We start from the raw sequence: 18,625 nt of genomic DNA, 5'->3' as shown, positions 1-18,625 counted from the left end.
AAAGGTAAAGGATGGGAGGCTGGCGGAGATGGCAAGGACACAGGGAGGGAGGCTTCTGGATTTATTGGGCAACAGTTATTTAACAGTGGAACCCTATTAGCACACTGGTTAAGTGCTTGGCTCCTAACCCAAAGCTCGGTGGTTGAAGCACACCAGCCACTCCGTGGGAGAAAGATGTGGCAGTCTGCTTCTGTAAAGATTACACAGCCTTAGAAACCCTATGGGGAAGTTCTGCTTTGTCCTGTAGGGTCATTATGAGTTGCAACCGACTCGATGGCAATGGAGGAATTATTTAACAGGGAGAGAAAAAAGTGAACAGGGTATAAAAGGCTGTGTGTGAAAAACATTTTCTAGTGTGGGATTAAATTAACTATTAGCCAGAGAGAACTTGAAAAGGGATGGATCATACCTGTTACATGTACTCGATCCCTCTAAAAAGGGAGAAAACATTGGAGGTACAAGAATGACGCCTAATAAATCCCACTAGTTGGCACAGTCAGCCTTGGGCCGCTTGAGTGGGCTGCAAGGCTGTGGGCAGACAAGAAAAAGCAGGGTAGAGCTGGAGGTAGGGAGAGATCACCTGCTGAGTTAAGCTCACAATTAAAAGAGCCTTCTTTTGACAACATGGAGGCAGTGATATATGTAGGAAGTCTCTGAGTGATGCAGATTGCTGACAGCCTCAGCTGCTAATCAAAAGGTTGAAAGTTAAATTTTACCCAGAAGTGCATTGGAAGGAAGGCTTGGTAATCTACTTCCAAAAAAGCAGCAATTGAAAACCCTATAGAACACAGTTTTTCTCTGACACACGTGGGGTCCCCATGAGTTGGAATCGACTCCATGACAACTGGTCTGAATATATGTAGAGGTGATATTTATAGGCTAAGTTCATGATAGGAACACAGTTAAATTGCTAATAAAATCTTCAATATATTTTTAAAGCCAGGAAGTAGCTTACTTGCTTGAACAATATTCAATCTGCCAACTTTCATTGAAGCCAATGAATTTAAATAGGCACTTGGAAAATGCTGCAGTGAGATTTGAACCAGTGTCCAGGGGAAAAGTGTGGAGCCAATCTGGATTCAGAACAGAGTGCACTGCAGGGAACACCAATGCCTGTGCTGGAGCCAGGGCGGGCACGGCACAGTTTCCTGTAACCTAAAATGGAAGAAAACAGGATTTGAGAGTGAAAGGCATCTTGTCTAACCTAACCCCTTTTATAGATCAGGAGAGGAGGTTTGCTCCAATTTGCCCAACCAAGTTTTTCAGCCAGTTAGGTGAAGGCAAAGCTAGAACCCAGTCTGCTTTCTACCTCATGATTGATGGTTTTTAAAATGTGAGATTATGTAATAATTCATTGCCTCTTTTAGAGCATGTTAGAAACTATTGTGATGAGTTTGCATTCTTGTGGCTATGAGTTTGTGTGCTCCCTGACCATCAGCCAGCATAATAAATAAAAATATTTATTTGCAAGCCCCTGGTAGTTTTAATGTCCCCAGGGACCTCAGGACCTCAAAGTCTGGGCTTCTGGCTGTGTCAGCCCCTGTAGCCACAGGCCACTGGAAGTCTTTTTTAGCCTGAATAGACCCTGGGCTTTAAAACTGCTTGCTGTGAGTTCTAGGTCCTACCAGGCCCTGCATTGTTAAGCAACTCTGACTAGGAAATGTATCCTACTTGTGACCACTTCTGATTTGTGTCTCTCCTGCTGGAACGCTGAGTCAGCCCTGTGCAGCCACTTCTAACTGGGCTTAATGCTTCACGTGCTCCCCAGTGTCCTGAGCCTTCTTGCTAATGTCTTAGTGAGGTCGTCGCTTCTCTGCATAAAACCCTCCAAAATGGCTGATCTCCCATGTGTGTTGTTGTTGTGTGCTATCAAGTCGATTCGGACTCACGGTGACCCTATATGGCAGAGTAGAACTGCCCCATAGGGTTTCCCAGGCTGTAATCTTTAAGGGAGCAGATTGCCAGCTCTTTTTCTTGTGGAGCCACTGGCGGGTTCAAACCTTTTGGTTAACAGCCAAGCGCTTAACCATTTTGTGACCAGGGCTCCCTATGTACACTTGGAATAACATCCATACAGGTCTCTAGACCCTGCCCACTTCATCCCTATCTCCCTGCCCTCTTCACCCTTCTTCACCACCTCCAGCCACTCCGGCCATCTCCCTGTCCCCTAGAACTTGCCAAGGTTAGTCTGTTGTAGGGCCTTTGCACCGAGGTTCCTTCTGCTCAAAATATCCTTCCTCCTCATCCCTCAGATCGCCACTTAGTCCTGCCTCCCTGGGAAGGCATTTCTTGGTGGCTGTAGGCAAAGCAGTTCCTCCTTCCCCTCCCCACCACACCCCAGTAGTTGATTCTCCAGCCTGGCTACAAAGTAGAATAAGTTCGGAAGTCTAAAATTCTCAGGCTCCTCCTCAGACCAGTTAAATAGAATCCCTCCAAGTGGGGCCTGGGCATCAGCTCCCGGGGACTGAGGGATGACGAGCACTGCTCTGCTCCATTCCTCTGTTTTATTTTCTGCACAGCAGTTACCTGATTCTGGAATTATCTTTATGTGTACGTGTGTGTGCATTACCTGCCTTCCCCCTTGTTGTTGTTGGGTGCTGTCAAGTCCATTTTCAACTTATAGAGACCCCAAAGGACAGAGTAGAACTGCCCCATAGGGCTTTCTTGGCTATAATCTTTCCAGAAGCAGATCACCAGTTCTTTATCCCACAGAGCTGCTAGGTGGGTTTGAGCTGCCAACTTTTCAGTTAGTAGCCCAGCCCTTAACCATTGCACCACCAGGGCACCTTCCCTCTCTTTTATTAGAATATAATTCCTTGAGGACTAGAATTGATCCTTTCAGTCCTATTCATTTGGTATCCTTAGTGCCTGGAGTGTTGCCTGGCATATTGTAGGTGCAGGAAACATACTTAGTTGGTTACCAGAACAACGTATATTTACAAGGTACTTGGGAGGGGAGAGACAAGAGATGCAAAATCCAAAAAGTTATTAACAGTGTTAAAAATCAGAGGCTCAAGTTCTTTGACACACAGCGCTTTCTTCTGTGGTGAGCACAGGAGAGCCCAGTTCTGGGATTTTTTTTTTTTTTTTTTCCCTTGACACCCACAGACACTTGAACCTGGGTGGCATGGTGGTTGGAACCCAGATTTTGGAGTTAGATTTTACTTTTATCTCTGGCGTTAATCCTGGACAATTGCTTGGCTTCTGTTTAACACAAGAGGGTTATAAGGAGAAGTTATTTTTGCTAAGCCCTCTGTGGTTAGGAACCTTAAATAAAAGTGGTAATTGTATTTTTTTATGTGTTTTTTTTTTTTTTTTTAATTGTTACTGTGTTTTAAGTGAAAGTTTACAGATCAAGTCAGGCTCTCATACAAAAATTTATATACGCCTTGCTATATACTCCTACGGGATACTTCTTCCCTCTTCTCTCTGTTTTCGTGTCCATTCGGCCAGCTTCTGATCCCCTCTGCCCTCTCATCTGCAGGTGCCAACATAGTCTCGTGTGTCTACTTGATCCAAGAAGCTCATTCTTCACCAATATCATTTTTTATCCCATAGTCCAGTCCAATCCCTGTCTGAAGAGTTGGCTTTGGGAATGGTTCCTGGCTTGGGCTAACAGAAGGTCTGGGGACCATGACCTCCGGGGCCATTCTAGTCTCAGACTGTTAAGTCTGGTCTTTTTATGAGAATTTTGGGTCTGCATCCCACTGCTCTCCTGCTCCTTTAGGGATTCTCTGTTGTGTTCCCTGTCAGGGCAGTCATCAGTTGTAGCCAGGCACCATCTAGTTCTTCTGGTCTCAGGCTGATGTAGTCTCTGGTTTATGTGGTCCGTTCTGTCTCTTGGGCTCATAATTACCTTGTGTCTTTGGTGTTCTTCATTCTTCTTTGCTCCAAATGGATTGATACCCATCGATGCTTCTTAGGTGGCCACTTGGTAGCGTTGAAGACCCCAGAAGTCACTCTCCAAGTGGGATGCAGAATGTTTTCTTAATAGATTTTATTATGCCGATTGACTTAGATGTCTCCTGAAACCATGGTCCCCGCACCCCCGCCTCTGCCACACTGGCCTTCGAAGCATTCAGTTTACGCAGGAAACTTTACTTTTTGGTTTAGTCCAATTGTGGTGACCTCTCCTGTATTGTGTGTTGTCTTTCCTTCACCTAAAATAGTTCTTATCTACTATCTAATTAGTGAAAGCCCCTCTCCCTCCCTCCCCCCCCATAACCATCAAAGAATATTTTCTTCTCTGATTAAACTGTTTCTCCAGTTCTTATAATAGTGGTCTTAGACAATATTTGTCCTTTAGCAACTGACTAATTTCACTCAGTATAATGCCTTCCAGATTCCTCCATGTTATGAAACGTTTCACGGTTTCATCATTGTTTTTTATCGATGCGTAGTATTCCATTGTGTGAATATACCATAATTTATTTATCCGTTCATCTTTTGATGGGCACTTTGGTTGGTTCCATCTTTTTGCTATTGCAAACAGTGCTGCAGTGAACTTCGGTGTACATATATCTGTTCGTGTAAAGGCTCTTATTTCTCTAGGATATATTCCAAGGAGTGGGATTGCTGGATTGTATGGTAGTTCTATTTCTAGCTTTTTAAGGAAGTGCCGAATCGATTGCCAAAGTGGTTGTACCATTTTACATTCCCACCAGCAGTGTATAAGTGTTCCAGTCTCTCCACAGCCTCTCCAACATTTATTATTTTGTGTTTTTTGAATTAATGCCAGTCTTGTTGGAGTGAGATGGAATCTCATTGTAGTTCTGATTTGCATTTCTCTAATGGCTAATGATTGTGGGCATTTCCTCATGTATCTGTTAGCTACCTGAATGTCTTCTTTAGTGAAGTGTCTGTTCATATCTTATACCCATTTTTTAATTGAGTTGTTTGTCTTTTTGTAGTTGAGTTTTTGCAGTATCATGTAGATGTTAGAGATCAGGCGCTGATCGGAAATGCCATAGCTAAAAACATTTTTCCAGTCTGTAGGTGGTCTTTTTACTCTTTTGGTGGAGTCTTTGGTAGAGCATAGGTATTTGATTTTTAGGAGCTCCCAGTTATCTGGTTTCTCTTCTGCACTGTTATTAATGTTTTGTATGTTGTTTATGCCATGTATTAGGGCTCCTAGCATTGTCCTTATTTTTTCTGCCATAATCTTTATAATTTTAAATTTAGGTCTTTGATCTATTTTGAGTTAGTTTTTGTGCATGGTGTGAGGTATGGGTCTTGTTTCATTTTTTGCAGATGGATATCCAGTTATGCAAGCACCATTTGTTAAAAAGACTGTCTTTTCCCCATTTAAATGTCTTTGGGCCTTTGTTAAAAATCAGCTGCTTGTATGTGGACGGATTTATGTCTGGATTCTCAATTTTTTTTCGGTAATGCTTTACTTATCCGGGGACTCTTTCTCTTCCATATGAAGTTGGTGATTTGTTTCTCCATCTCGTTAAAAATTGTTGTTGGAATTTGGATTGGAATGCATAGTATCCATAGATCGCTTTTGGTAGAATAGACATTTTTACTATGTTAAGTCTTCCTATCCGTGAGCAAGGTATGTTTTTCCACTTAGGTAGGTCTCTTTTGGTTTCTTGCAGCAGTGTCTTATAGTTTTCTTTGTATAGGTCTTTTACATCTCTGGTAAGATTTATTCCTAAGTATTTTATCTTCTTGGGGGCTAATGTAAATGGTATTGATTTGGTGATTTCCTTCTCGATGTTCTTTTTGTTGGTGTAGAGGAATCCAACTGATTTTCGTATGTTTATCTTATATCCTCATACTCTGCTGAACTCTCTTATTAGTTTCAGTAGTTTTCTCGAGAATTCTTTAGGGTTTTCTATGTATAAGATCATGTCATCTGCAAACAGAGATACTTTTAGTTCTTCCTTACCAATCTGGATACCCTTTATTTCTTTATCTAGCCTAATTGCTCCGGCTAGGACCTCCAGCACTATGTTGAATGAGAGTGGTGATAAAGGGCATCGTTGTCTGGTTCCCGATCTCAAGGGGAATGCTTTCAGACTCTCCCCATTTAGGATGATGTTGGCTGTTGGCTTTGCATAAATGCCCTTTATTATGTTGAGGAATTTTCCTTCTATTCCTATTTTGCTGAGAGTTTTTATCATGAGTGGGTATTGAACTTTGTCAAATGCCTTCTCTGCATCAGTTGATAAAATCATGTGTTTCCTGTCTTTTGTTTTACTTACATGATAGATTACATTAATTGTTTTTCTAATGTTGAACCATCCTTACATACCTATTATGAATCCCACTTGGTCATGGTGAATTATTTTTTGATATGTTGTTGAATTCTATTGGCTAGAATTTTGTTGAGGATTTTTCATCTAAGTTCATGAGGGATATAGGTCTGTAATTTTCTTTTTTAGTGGTACCTTTACCTGGTTTTGGTATCAGGGATATGCTGGTTTCATAGAATGAGTTTGGGAGTATTCCATCCTTTTCTATGCTCTGAAATGCCTTTAGTAGTAGTATTCTTAACTCTTCTCTGAAAGTTTGGTACAACTCTGCAGTGAACCCGTCTGGGCCAGGGCTTTTTTTTTGTTGGGAGTTTTTGCATTACGTTTTCAATCTCTTCTTTTGTTATGGGTCTATTTAGTTGTTCTGCCTCTGTTTGTGTTAGTTTAGGTAGGTAGTGTGTTTCTAGGAATTCATCTATTTCTTCTAGGTTTTCAAATTTGTTAGAGTACAGTTTTTCATAGTAATCTGATAGTCTCTTAATTTCAGTTGGGTCTGTTGTAATATCGTCCATCTCATTTCTTTTTTGGGCTATTTGCTTTCTCTCCTGTTTTTCTTTTGTCAGTTTGGCCAGTGGCTTATCAATTTTGTTATTGTTTTTCAAAGAACCAGTTTTTGGACTTGTTAACTCTCTCAATTGTTTTTCTGTTTTCTATTTCATTTAATTCTGCTCTAATTTTTATTATTTGCTTTCTTCTGGTGCCTGTGGGTTTCTTTTGTTGGTCTCTTTCTATTTGTTCAAGTTGTAGGGCTAATTCTTTGATTTTGGCCCTTTCTTCTTTTTGTATGTGTGCATTTATTGCTATAAATTGACCTCTACGCACTGCTTTTGCTGTGTCCCAAAGGTTCTGTTAGGAAGTGTTTTCACTCTCATTGGATTCAATGAATTTCCTTATTACATCCTTAATGTCTTCTATAACCCAGTCTTTTTTGACCAAGGTATTGTTCAGTTTCCAAGTGTTTGATTTCTTTTCCCTGGTTTTTCTCTTATTGATATCTAGTTTTATGGCCTTATGGTCAGAGAAGATGCTTTGTAATATTTCAGTATTTTGGCTTCTGCAAAGGCTTGCTTTATGACCTAATATATGGTCTATTCTAGAGCATGTTCCATGTGCACTAGAAAAGAAAGTATGCTTTTGCTGCTGTTGGGTGGAGTGTTCTGTATATGTCTATGATGTCAAGTTGGTTGATTGTGGCATTTAGATCTTCCATGTCTTTATTGAGCGTCTTTCTGGATGTCTTGTCCTTTACCGAAAGTGGTGTGTTGAAGTCTGCTACTATAATTGTGAAGCTATCTCACTTTTCAATGCTGTTAGAGTTTGTTTTATGTGTCTTGTATATCTGTGTAGCATTTTTTTATCTTGATCTGTTTTTGAGATTTCCCTTTGTGGGTTGACATCTGATTGCTCTGTCCAGCATTCTAGTCTTGGGTTGATGCCTGATATCATTGATTTTGTAACCAAAGAACTCCCTTTAGTAATTCTTGTAGTTTTGGTTTGGTTTTTATGAATTCCCTAAACTTCTCTTTATCTGGAAATGTCATATTTTCACCTTCATATTTGAGAGATAGTTTTGCTGGATATATGATTCTTGGCTGGCAATGTTTTTCCTTCAATGTTTTATATAAGTGATCCCATTGACTTCTTGCCTGCTTGGCTTCTGCCGAGTAGTCTGAGCTTATTCTTTTTGACCGTTCTTTGTAGGTGACTTTTTGTTTATCCCTAGGTGCTCTTATAATTCTCTCACTTATCTTTGGTTTTGGCAAGTGTGATTATAATATATCTTGGTGACTTTCTTTTAACATCTATCTTATGTGGAGTTTGATGAGCATCTTGGATAGATATCTTCTCATCTTTCCTTGTATCAGAGAATTTTTCTGCCAACAAATCTTCAACAGTTCTCTCTGTATTTTCTGTTATCCCTCCCTGTTCTGGTATTCCAATCAGTCGTAGGGTATTTCTCTTGATAGAGTCCCACATGATTCTTAAGGTTTTTTCATTTTATAAAATTCTTTTATCTGATTTTCCTTCAAATATATTGGTGCCAAGTGCCTTATCTTCAAGCTCACCAATTCTGCCTTCCACTTGCTCACTTCTGCTCCTCTGACGTTCTATCAAGTTGTCTAATTCTGAAATTTTATAGTTAATCTTCTGAATTTCCTATTGCTGTCTCTCTATGAATTCTTGCAGCTTATTAAATTTTTCATCATGTTCTTGAATAACCTTTTTAATTTCTACAACTGTTTTATCTGTGTGTTCCTTGGCTTGTTCTGTGTATTGCCTGATCTTCCTGATGTCTTGAAGTGTTCGGTTTATTGATCTTTTGAATTCTGCATCCGGTAATTCGAGGAAGTCCCCTTCATCCAGAAGATGCCTGGATTCTTTGTTTTGACAGCTTGTTGAAGCGATCATGTTCTGCTTCTTTATGTGATATTGACTGTTGTCCCTGTGTCATCTATAAGTTATTGTATTAGTTTATGTTTGCTTACTATATCCTAGCTTCTTGCTTTGTTCAGTTTTAATATGTCCAAATAGGTTACTTGAGTGAGCTAAAAACAACAAAAAAAAAAACCAAACCCAGTGCCGTCGAGTCAATTCCAACTCATAGCAACCCTATAGGACAGGGTAGAACTGCCCCATGGAGTTTCCAAGGAGCACCTGGTGGGTTTGAACTGCTGACCCTTTGGTTAGCAGCCGTGGCACTTAACCACTGTGCCACCAGGGTTTCCTGAGTGAGCTAGCTTGATTATTTTCACCTTTGAAGCTCTAATGCCCTGTCACCAGATGGCTAGAGCTCTAACCAGGTATATGAGCCTAGGAGTCCATTTGCTTTTCTTGTATGGCTTCAGCTCAGATGTCCAGGTACATCAAGTGTGTGGTACAGGCTCTGTCCTATAGTTTTAGGGGGGCAGGGGTGATTGGTGTAGGTACTGGTATCTGGTTGCAGCAAGGGGTCACGCTCTGAACAGGGCAGGGGGCTGACAACTGTCCTCCAAGTGTCTGTGAGGAATGCATGTCCCTGTTCCCTAGAGTGCACAGGTGGGTGAGTTCTGTAGGCAGACCTTGGGTACCCAGTGCTTTTGGATGTAAGGCCTGGGAGGTACCAGTTATCCTTGGACCCCTGTCGCTTGTGGCTGGGCGACCTGAGTAGAGCCACCTGTCCTTAGGCCCCTGTTGTGGGTAGGTGAGGACCCTGTTTAATAGGCAAAGCGGTGTCAAGCATCAAACATCCATCTCACCACTGCACAGCTGAAACAGTTACAGTTTGCCAACAGGGGCCTATTCTCCTGAAATAGGCCCTCGGAGATCCATGCAGAGGGGAAAGGTATTCAAAGTCTATGGACTGTTTATGCCTGGACAGGAGCAGCTTCTGTCCTGAGCCCCCCAGGTTAGTGGAACTGGCAGATTATCTTTTCCGCAGTTGTGAGTTTATTCCTTTTCCAAGGCTGGATAATGGCTTGGGACACACAACCAGACCTATCTCAGGCCCAGGGAAATTGACAGCCACGGAACCCGGTTTCAGGGCTGGGGGTGCGGTAAAATATACGCAAGTTCTTAGCTTTTGCTGAGAGTGCCGTTCTTCTCTGATTTTGGAGGTGTGAGTAGGCTGTGCAGCTGGCTGTTTCTCACTGAGGAAACTGCAGCTGAAAGCTGCCACCATCCCTCCGCCGTTGCTCCTGGTAATGGTGCCTGAGGGATCCTGGCGATTCAGGTCCGGTAACTCCTCTCTGCTTCTGACTAGTCTGTCCCTCCCCCGTCACTCAGTCTGTTTTCTAACTTTGCCTTTGATGTTCAGGGCTTCTAGCTTGTCATAAATGTAATAGTTTTACTTGTTTTTTCAGGTCTTTGTTTTAATAGGGTTTATCGGAAACTCCTGACTACTCCGCCATCTTGGTCCCTCTTCCAGTAATTGGATTTTGATACAGTGTATTGTCTACAGCCAAACTTCCTGAAGTATGAACAGGGCAGATCCTTACGTGTAGTTGCTTCAACTTCCATAGCTGCAGAGCTGGCCTGGAGATAGGAGATAGGAGGGAGATGAAAGGGACCACATGGGATGTGAGCCACTGCCCAGTGAGAAGAAACAGCAGCAGGGAGGAAGAGAACTGGAGGTTATCCACCTTGGATAACCAGAAGTTAGTGTGATTGTTTCAGAATGTTTCTTTTTCTTTTTTCTGGTTTTGCCTTTTTTTCCCCTCCAACCTCTTATTCATTCTGCTGCTACCCAAGTTTAGGTCCTTGCTGTTTTTTTTTTTTTTTTCTGTAAATTTTAATTTTTCTTATTACAGAAATAATACAGCATGTATGTTATTGAAAAGATTAGAAAATACATGCAAGCAAAAAGAAAAATTTTTTTGGCAATTTAATCACCTAGAGATACCCACCGCTAACATTTTGGTGTGTATCCTTCAGATTGCGTGTGTATGTGAATTGTTATTTTTGTCCACTTTTTACAAAATGGAATTGTTGTATACTTACTTTTTTTTTTTACCTTAGTGTAAGTATATCTTTTACTTAATATCCCAAATTTGCTTATAATGATTTCTAATGGTTGGATAGTATTCTGTGTGTGAATGCACCTTTATTTATTATCAGTGTCATATCATTGTATATTTGAGGTTGTTTTCATTTTTTTCACTATTGTCGTCAGTGCTTCATGAACATCCGTGTGGTGAAAAGTTTCGACGCATTCATAAATTATTTCTTAAGATAAAGCCCGAGTGGCATTGCAGTGTCAAAATGTATGTTGTTGTGTGCCACAGAGTCTATTCTTATAGTAACCATGTAGGACAGAGTAGAACTGCCCCATAGGGTTTCATAGGCTGTAATCTTTTTTTTTTTTTTTTAATCTTTATGGGAATAGATCACCAGCTCTTTTCTCCCTTAGAGTTGCTGATGGGTTGGAACCACCAGTGTTTCGGTTAGCAGCCAAGCACTTAACCATTGAGCCACCAGGGCTCATCTCAAAGGATATAGACTCTCTTAAGACTCTTGTTGTGTTGTAAAATAGTCCTGCAGAGATCATAGTACTCTACACTGACATCTTCTTGGTATAAACCTGTTGCCATCGAGTCAATTCTGACTCATAGCGACCACATAGGACAGAGTAAAACTAACCCATAGAGTTTCTAAGGAGTTCCTGATGCATTCGAACTGCCAACTTTTTGGTTAGCAGCTGTGGCACTTAATGACTATGTCACCAGGGTTTCCTCTCGGAATAAGGAACCCTTCTTTCTCCCTCAGGTCTTTATGGCCCCTTTCCTGGATTGTCCCCAGCTCTATTCTTTACCCCTTCCAATTCTTTTACCACTTGTCTGCCATATCAAACTTTCTGAAGCAGAAGTTGATCGTGTCACTAAAAAACTCAGACCTTTGCGTACATTAAGGGCCCTTCACAATCAGGAGGGGATCATCAGTCTTTCCATTTGTCTTACCTCCACTCCAGCAAATCTGCACTTCTTAGTACTCTTCATCTCTGGTCTTCCTTCCTTGGCTCCTGGCCTACCTGTTACCCCACTGGACCACCAGTTCTGGGGAGCAGAGATTACATTCTTCGTCTGTGTATTTCTAGCGCTGTCCTGTGCCCAGAACACAGAGCAGGTGCTGAACCCACACTGTGGCTGATATACTCTCCTTCTCTCACTTCCATCTTTACTTGATCACATCTTCCCTGAGTCAAGACTGATCTCATGTTCACTTGATCACGTGTTCATGCTGATGTTTTATGTTCCTAATTTCAGTAAGACTTTCCCCACCTCCTTTCTCTAAATCTAGCAATAGTCTTTCCTTCATTCGAACCCATTGAACAATATATCTCTAGTTCTCTTATTACTTGCCACTTTTCCCCTGTTCCAACCCAATCATTTTGTGAAAGTCACAAAGACCATGGTTAGAAGGGCCATATTAAGTAATTTACTCTACTGCACCCCAAAAAAGGTGTATTGAAGTTCTAACTCCGGTACTAGCAAACATGACCTTTGGAAATCAGTTTAACAAGAGGTCATACTGGAGTAGGGTGGGTCTTAATCCTACAAACCAAAAGGAGGAGAAGATACACAGAGACAGGTTGACATAGGGATGTGATGCTGCACCCACAAACCAAGGAAGACCTGGCACAAAAGGTTAAATGCTTGGCTGCTAATTGAAAGGTTGGTGGTTTGAACTTCCCTAGTGGCTCCATGGAAGAAAGACCTGGTGATCTGCTTTTGTAAAGATTATAGCCAAGGAAAACTTTATGTGGCAGTTCTACTCTGTCACTTGGGGTTGCTTTGAGTTGAAAATGACTCAATGGCACCTAACTGATGCTAGAAGCTTAAGGCATTGGTGGTTCAGGAGTAGAATTCTCCCCTTCCATACCGAAGACCTGGGTTTGGTTCCCAGCCAATGCACCTCATGCACAGCCACCACCTGCCTGTCAGTGGGGACTCACGCTGCTGTGATGCTGAACAGGTTTCAGTGGAGCTTCCATACCAAGATGGACTGGGAGGAAAGGCCTGGTGATCTACTTCTGAAAATCAGCCATTGTAAATCCTGTGAATGAGAATAGTCAGATCTGTGACCAGTCATGGGGATAGTGCCAGACCAGGCAACATTTTGCTCCATTGTGCATGGGGTCACCATGAGTGGGAGGCTGACTAGATGGCAACTAACACCACCACCAGAAGCTAGGAGAGAGGCATTAAATAGTTCTCTCTCAGACCTTTCAGAAGGAATCAATGCAGCTTCCTTGAGGCCAGCCAACTGTGGACCTCAGTCTCAAGAACTGTGATAATAAACTTCTGTTCTTATGTTGTTGCTATTGTGTGCCATTGAGTCAAATCTGATTCATAGCGACCTTACAGGACAAAGTGGAACTTCCCCACAGGGTTTCCTAAAAGGCTGTAATGTTTACTGGAGCAGATCGCCTGGTGTTTTCTCCTGTGGAGCAGCTGGGTTCAAGCCGCCAGCGTTTCAGTTAGCAGTCGAGCGCTTAACCGTAGTGCCACCAGGGCTCCCAATTTGCAGTTATGGCAGCCCTAGGAAACAAAAACCTTCAGGTTGTTCTAAGCATAGTATGCAGATGCAATCGACATTTTACCTCTATCCCATGTATTTTTTCCCTTTGGCATAGTTTTTTATAGTAGTAGGCAGCACTTTAACTGTTTTGGCTGCTCTTTAAAAGAGTTATAAAGCTGCTGGTGTTGTAAATGGCTTCCAGAATAAGAACAATAGTTCTAGTGATTTGGAAAACAAACATGACTTGCTTAAAAAATCTCTGGTAGCATGAGAATTGTGAAAGAGTAGTTAGATGCCTTGTTGTTGTTAGCTGCCGTTGAGTAAGCCATGGACTCAGGGTGACCCATGCATAGTGGGATGGCATGCTGCCCGGTCCTGTACCATCCCATGATTGGTTGGAGTTCAGACTGTTGTGATCCATTGACTGATTTTCAGAAGTAGTTTGCCAGGCCTTTCTAGCCTGTCTTAGTTTGGAAGTTGTGCTGAAACTGGTTTAGTATGATAGCAACACACAAGCCTCCACTGACAGCCTGGTAGTGGCTGTGCACAGGTCCATTGGCTAGGAATCAAACCCTGGTCTCCTGAGTGAAAGGTGAGAATCCTACCCCTGAACCACCAGTGTTCTCCCCGTTATCTCTGGATTTGCTTCCGTGTTAGTTGATGCAAGTGAGTGTTAGTGTGAAATACTGCTTCTTAGATACTAGTTACAGAGTTAATGAAAATCCTGTGATTTTCTTTTGAAGGGCATCTATCATTGTCAAAGAGGTTGGGGGGTGGGAAAGGAACTAAGTGAGCTCACCAGCCAGCTCTGAACTTGATTGAGCTTGTATTCTTTGTTGTAACTCATGTTAATACCCGTTAAATCTGTAAAGCAAGACTAAAGTACTGTTTATACTAAAATATATGTAAATGTTTTTAGATACCGTGCTGTAAATGACTGTAGCACTATGTAATTATTCTAGATAGCCTTCTAGTCAGATTACCTTGAAAATCCAAATGCTCTTGATGAACAGTAATACATTATGATTTCATGGTTCAATCTATATACCTCCTACATAGATGTATAATACTTGTATCTAACAGGATTACCAAATTACATACCTTTCTGGTTTCAGGGAAAAAAAAAAAAGTTGCTGTTGAGTAGATTAGAACTGCCCCATAGTGTTTCCATGGCTGCAAATCTGTACGGAAGCAGACTGCCTGCCACATCTCTTTCCTGTGCCAGCCTTTTGGTTGGCAGCCGAGCACTTTAACCACTGCACAACCAGGCTCCTTGTTATCAGTAACATTCCTAAAATACTGTTCGTTGTTCAGTTATGATTACAAAAAACACTTGGGCTTTGCCAGGGGGGGATTTGTTCACGCACAGATGTAGCCTTCAGGTTTCTCATACTGTTTTGAGAGAGGCAAGATGTTCTCTTTATTGCATTTGAAGCCTTTCTTTATTTAGATGATTAAAAAAAAGTCCTCTATTTAGATAACGCACCATGTGATTCACCTTTAACTAATGTAATGTCTGTGCATAATTTAACAAATATGACTGTTTTCCTGCCCTAGCAGACTGCCAGCAAGTTAAACTGGTGAGCTCAGGGTGTCTGCATGGTTTGCGCCTGCTCAGAGGTAGGGGTCAGGGCGCAAGGAGTGGAACCAGAAGAAAGCCTTCATCCTGTTCTAGTTGTCTGGGATGTGGTGAGGTGGGGTGAGAGGCTCTCCTTTGTTAAAGTATTTCTTAAGAGGTAAATGAAACATTCCCTCAATGGAATGTTTCTGGGAGGTTTCATCGACAGCTTTAAGCCATCTTTCTCTTTTTTTTTTTATAAATTTATTTATTTTTTAGTTTTGTTGTTGAGAATATACACAGCAAAACACACACCAATTCAACAATTTCTACATGTACAATTTAGTGACGCTGATTATATTCTTTGGGTTGTGCAACCATTCTTGCTTTCCTTTTCTAAGTTGTTCCTCCCCCATTAATATAAACTTGTTGCCCCCTAAGGATCCTATCTAATCTCTTGAGTTGCCATTGTCAATTCATCCCTGATAGAGAGTTCTTAAAAGAGTATAATCCTCAAGGCAGACCTTTCTTACTAGTTAAGCTAAAGTGGTTTTGTTTTGAGAAGGTTTCAAGGTATATTTTTGGTTTAACCTTTAAAGATTATTTCAAGGTAGTAGTTTCAGGGATTCATCCACCCTCCATTGCTCCAGGAAGTCTGGAGTCTATGAGGATTTGAAATTCTGTTTTGCGTTTTTCCCTTTTTGATCAGGGTTCTTTTATAGAATCTTCAATCAAAATATTCATGGCAGCTGGGCACCACCCTGTTCTTCTGGTCTCATAGCAGTGGAGTCAATTGTTCATGGAGGCAGTTAGCCACACATTCCATATCCTCCTCTTCCTGACTCTCCTTCTTCCTCAGGTGACTGGAGACCTATTGTGTTTTGGATGGCCGCTTGCAGGCTTTTGAGACCCTAGGCACTATGCAATGAACGAGGAGGTAGAACAAACCACTAAACACATTATTAGGCCAGTTAACTGGGACGACCCATGAAACCATGACCCTAAACCTCCAAAGGAACCAAATCTCATGAGGTGTTTGGTTGTATGTAAGCAGCCTCAGCAGCCCCCCATTGTCATTTTTTTTCTTTTTTTTGTCATTGTTGTAAATATATTCTATCACACAGCTTTTGCCAGTTCAACTTTTTACAGGTGTACAGCTTACAGACAGCAATTACAATAATCAGCTGTGCAACCCTACCCTTAATCGATGTGATTTTTCCACACTGTTAACCCTCCTTAAGCCATCTTTCTTTAAAGACTTCTAGGTCTGCGTTTGCAACCTTGGCCTGTGTCTGGCATTCCATACTAGTCCTTTTGGCTTCCTGTTGGACACCATCATTTGAAGGTCCCACTGGAACCTCAGCTTTAACAGGGTCAGAATGGGTCTTTCTTGCACAAGTCACTTCCAACTTTTTTCTTTTTCTTTTTTATTCCTTATCTTTGGTGGTGGTATCATTCACCGGTTATCTACATTAGAAATCTTGGCGGCATCCTGGCCTCTTTCCTTGCTCTCAGCCTTCTGCATCTGGTCATAACCAAGTTTTGTCATTCCCACCTTTACTGTATTTCTCCAGTCTTTCCTCTTTTTTCATTCCTGGTGTTTTCAATCTGGCTTAGGCCCCTGCTACCCAAATCTAGTCTTTCCGCCTCTAAATTCCTCTTCCACCTCATCCTTTTTCTAAAACAAAGATCTGAACCGGGCAGTTATTAATGCAAAAACCTTCAGTGACTTCCCACTGTCTACAAATATAAGTCTGATAGATTCTTGAGTTTGTTGTTTAAGGTCCTGCACAGGTGGCCGGCATTCTGGCTCAAGCCAATCTTTTACTCCTTGCATGCTGCTAGATACAGGCTCACCAACTCCTACATTCTTCCCTGCACACAGCACATCCCATTTGTTTTTTACTCTATACTTCGTTCTGCTCTTTCCTCAGTGTGGAATGTCCTCTCTCTGCCCTTCCCTCCTCTTTCCATCTTCTCACACCAGCTGGAATTCTGCCGAGGTCAAATGGAAACCAGGATACCCGATTTTCATGCTAAAATACCACAAACCGGTTGTGTCACCTTAGTTGAAATCAACCCTATGCAGTGGGTTTTTTAAATTAGTCATTGTCCTCTTCCAGCCTCAGATTCCCCCAAAGTACATCGAGGAGGTTTGAAGTAGATAATCTCTAGATCTTTTCAACTTTAAAATTTGTTCTTTAAATGCCACATATCCATGCAGCCCTCCACCATTCTTTAGACAGAATAAATTACTCCTTTTTTTTTTTTTTGGTCCCTTAGTGTTTTATTTCTTCTTTTATGTGACACTCGCCTCTTGTAATTATATATGCCATGACTGTCTCCCCCTGTCTCCTCCCCACTTCCAGATAGCAAGCTCCTTGAGGCCAGCCAAGAATGTTTGACTCATGTTTGCATCCCTTCCTAGTCCCACCTGGTCTTACCTACACATAGATTCTCAGTGAGAGAGACGCCGTGGTAGAGGGTAAAATGCCTTGGGCAGCTCTACTATAACACATGCTGTTCCTGAGTGTTCCCATGCATGGGAATGATGAGTTTGGGATGGCAAATAATACAGAGAGATTTTACTGAACACACCATGTGGCTTTTTCCTTTCTCTGTGGCATTTGGACAGCAACAAAGTTAACTTTGTAAAACTCATTTTGTATACAAATGTGTTCTCTCTTTAAGATGTTTAGAAATAATGAACACTTCTATAAAACATATGAAAACATGTTTTGAAAACATTCCTGTTTTCTTCCTCTCTCCACATCCTCCAGAGACTTGAATTTTCTCACCATATCATTTAGATATTTGGAAATTTAATGTACAAAGTAGTGGCAAGGGATATTTCTAGGAAAGTATTTATGGACCTGTTTACTCCTTGGAAATCAAAGCACCCTTGGCCTGTCATGCTGTTTCTGAAGCATAGATTTGATCATGTCATTACCTTCCTTAGAGACTTCCGGTCACTTCTGAGAGAAGAATGACCAGGCTCTTACCTTCAGGACCATCTCTGCTCCTGTACTTCTAATCTCATTCCACACTGCTCTCTTTTATGCACTCTACTCTCCAAACAAACTCACTTCCTTACTGTTTTCCTTAGGTACTCATAGCTTTCGCGCATGTGCCTTGCTGCAGGTGTTCCTTCTGCCCAGATGCCCTCCCTTCTACGTCCGTTACTGCATACTTGGAATTTACTCATTTTCAAGACAAGTTCAAATTCCATTGCTGCCACAAAGATTTCTTTGATTTCCTACCAGAATTCTGCTGTAATTGTATTGGTCCCTGTCTTACGATTTGTCTTTCCTGTATGCTGCTATTTCTAAACTAGTGTTATCTGCCTTACCAGACTGTAAGTTCCTTGGGCTCATGTTTCATGTCTGATTTATCTGTATTTGTCCCCTCTCCCCCGGTAATACCCTTGGTTCAGTTTACTTGTGGTCAGTGGATAATTAGTAATGAATGAATATACCTGTGGACTGTTTTTACATGGTATGTAAGGGTATTGATGAATGACAAAGCTGCTGTTATATTTTGCTGTTACACAGTCACATCTTTATCTAAAGCACCCAAGCTTTAATTCCAGAATCCAACAACATTCTTGAAGAAAGATTGAGGTCTGAAGCGTAAACATGTTGGGCAGAAGAGTTACATTTAAAGTTATAATGCATTCAGTGTGTCAGTATATCCCAAAATCTGCCATGTCTTTTAGATTTAGTACATTGCTATTTTAGTCCACTCTGTGTAAAAGGAAATTCTCTTTGTGTTTTAAAATTCAAGTTTTATTTTTTTGACACTTTATGTGACATTT

General features: G+C 41.4%; 1 protein-coding gene across 2 annotated transcripts in view; it reads left to right on the top strand.

Annotated features, from left to right (window-relative positions):
• Nucleotides 1–18,625, top strand: part of SLC25A13 (solute carrier family 25 member 13) — a 240,578-nt gene that overhangs the window by 84,175 nt on the left and 137,778 nt on the right. The window lies entirely within an intron of this gene.

This window comes from Loxodonta africana, chromosome 8, assembly GCF_030014295.1.
Source record: "Loxodonta africana isolate mLoxAfr1 chromosome 8, mLoxAfr1.hap2, whole genome shotgun sequence".
In the NCBI taxonomy this organism is placed as follows: domain Eukaryota; kingdom Metazoa; phylum Chordata; class Mammalia; order Proboscidea; family Elephantidae; genus Loxodonta; species Loxodonta africana.
Note: the sequence above shows the minus strand (reverse complement) of the source record. Positions and strands in the feature narration are given on the sequence as shown.